Source organism: Mesoplodon densirostris, chromosome 18 (genome assembly GCF_025265405.1).
Source record: "Mesoplodon densirostris isolate mMesDen1 chromosome 18, mMesDen1 primary haplotype, whole genome shotgun sequence".
Lineage (NCBI taxonomy): Eukaryota > Metazoa > Chordata > Mammalia > Artiodactyla > Ziphiidae > Mesoplodon > Mesoplodon densirostris.
The window spans coordinates 8,798,157-8,801,096 of NC_082678.1; positions in this window are offsets into that span (position 1 = coordinate 8,798,157).

Here is a 2,940-nt window from a genome sequence, read left to right on the forward strand (position 1 = left end):
TGGACCACGATTGGAAAGACACTTCCTGCCAAGCCAACCAAATCTATTAGGTAATAATTGATTAAAATTCCCCCCCACCACCTTTTTTTGTACCTTACAGTTCTGATCAGCATGAGAGAGAGATAATGTAGGCTTGTTGGGCTGATCATTTTCCACACAACAGGTCCTACTTAGCCCAGGCTTATTTCCATCAGGCCTTGGGTGGGCAGTGGTTGGCAATGGCCTGAGCAACCCCAGGGACCGAGGGTGCAGGCTGGCAACTATTAAGTCATTAGAGGCTCCCCACCCCACTGGGATTATCAGCTGTGGGGCACAACTCCCACTCTTGTCCTACCCATTCAAAGAAGTAGTTCTGAGCAAGAGTAAGCATGAACACCTGGCACCACAGGCTGACTCTCCCAGTCACTCTCCCAGATGTGTTTAGAGTGTGTCCCAAGGACAGAGACTCTTCTCATCTGCCACAGAATCTTCAGGAGTGAGCACAGTCCCGGGCACAGAGCTAGTGCTAAGTAAAGCCTTGTTAAATGGAAAGAGACAGTCACTGAGGAGAACAGGGACTAAATTCTTTAAATAAAAAAGAAGGAAAGAAAGAAAGGGAGAGAGAGAGAGGTCTTAGCTAATCTCAAGGGCAAGAATCCAAAGGCAAGACTGTGGTCTGCTCTAGGCTGGAAGTGAGGGCAGTGGGCACAGAATGGATCACCTTCTTAGCACACCCAAGGAATATCCTGCTTTGTCTTAATTTGTGGGTCCCTGCCTGGGACATGAAATAAGTGATGACATCTCTCACCCACCAGAGGTGCTGGTGACCTTGGCAGAAGAAAGGCTTAAATCAGGTCAGCCTGGGGGAAGGGACTGGCTCATTCCAGGGCCTTCCTTAAGATTAGATAAATTCCCAGCTCCTGCTTAAACTTCGGTGGTTCTGAATTTGAGAGGGAGGGCAGAAGGAAGAGGAAGCTATGGTGGAGGGGATATTTATGGCCCCTGCCTGGCCTAGAGAAAATCCAGGGCTCATTAATGGGCCCCCGGTCCTCAATGCCTTGGTGGTGCAAGGAAGGACCAGCTGGGGATCCCCACAAATTATAATAGATGGGGGCTTCCCTGGTGGTGCAGTGGTTGCGAGTCCGCCTGCCGATGCAGGGGACACGGTTCGTGCCCCGGTCCGGGAAGATCCCACATGCCGCGGAGCGGCTGGGCCCGTGAGCCATGGCCGCTGAGCCTGTGCGTCCGGAGCCTGTGCACCTCAACCGGAGAGGCCACAAGAGTGAGAGGCCCGCGTACTGCAAAAACAAAAACAAACAAACAAAAATCTATATCTATATGTAGCTATCTATCTATCTCTATCTCTATCTCTATCTCTATAGATATGTAATAGATGGGAGTGGGAAGAGCAACTGAAAGAGAAAAGTCTCAAATTCAGGCTGGAGATTGTGCCCAGACCTGGGGTTCTAACCCCCCCACCCCCGACCCCACCGCAATACTCTCTCATCCTCTGGTCCATCCTGAATGAGAGGGCCAATGGGAGGAAGGGGCAGCAGCTCCAAGGCATCGTAGATTTTGGAGGTGGAGAGAACGGAGGCCTGTTTCTGCCCTTTATTAGCTGTGTGCCCTTCGGCAAGTCACTTAACCACTCTGAGCCTCATTTTCCCCCTCTAAAATGAGGATATCAATACCTACCTTCCCTGGTCATTGTCAGGATGAATGAAAGAAGACCTCTGGAAGTATTTCTGTAATTGCCAGACATCAGAGATTGTTATTCGTCAAGGCAAGCGAGAGGCCACCGTAGGTCTCTGGAGGTGACAGCGTCAAGATTTTTTCCCCCTCTGCGGTTCCTGCTCCTTTCCCAGCGCGGATGCTGGCTTTAATCCTCCCGTTCCCCAGTACCCGCGCTTCTCCTTGACACCGCCTTGGTGGTCCCCAGATTTTCGCAGCCTGCCTTCTTCCTTGGGCGCCCCCATTCTAAAAGCATTGGGGATGCCGGCACAGGCGCAGAGTTGGTCCAGAGTGGACAGGTCGCGGGGGTCTCCGCTGGCCTGGATCTGCGCCCCCCGCCCTGCTTTGGGATTCTTATTTGCAGATGGTTTCCTCTGGTCTTCAGCTCGATCCTGGGCTAAACAGAGGAGGGGAGAAGCAAGGGGTGGGGGGCCTGGAAGGGGGTTCCCACCTTCTCCGGCGGGAACCCGAGAGGGGGACGCAGCCCTTGCGCCCCAACGCCGCACCGTCATGGGTCTCCAAGCCGCTCTCGTAAGTGGTGGCAGTCCTCGACTCCGATGATTGCCCCCTCCGTCCCCCAGGCCGTGACCCCCTTCACCCAGACCCCGCCAGTTCCCCGGCTCCGAGCGAGCGGGAGCCTGCGGTTCTAGGACCCCGAGGCGCGGCCGAGCGCGCCGCCGCCTCTGCCTCGCCTCGGTTGCTCCCGCTGCGGCAGGTGAAGCGGCGCCGGCCGCCCCCTCTGCGGCAGGTGAAGCGGGTCGGTAGCCCCCTCTCCGCCACGCCATGGCTGCGGCCGACCCCCGGCCGGCGCCCGGCGCCCTTCCCCTCCCTCCAGCCCGCCCCCCTGGGGCTGGGTGCGTAGCGGCGGCGGAGGCGAAATGCGGTTTGCGAGCACAGGGAGCGACAGCAGAAGTTAGAAGATCGCCGAGGGGGGAGCCCGTGCCGCAGCTTCCTGCCCCCGGCCCAGCCCTCTGGCCCCGGCGGCCTGCAGCCTGACTTCCTCCCCCCACCCCGCAGCTCGCCGCCCGGCTCCTCGGACGGGGCCGCCCCGATGGGACGCCGCGCCCTGGCCCTTGCGCGCCGCTGAGCCGAGCGCCCGCGTCGCCGAGCCCCGCCGCCGCCGAGAGCCGCTGTCCTCCTCGCCCCCCAGGCCGGGAGCCTCATCCGCCCTCCCCGGGAAAGCTGGATTTCCGAGGCTGGAGGCGCCTGGCCGACTGGGTGGGGACCACC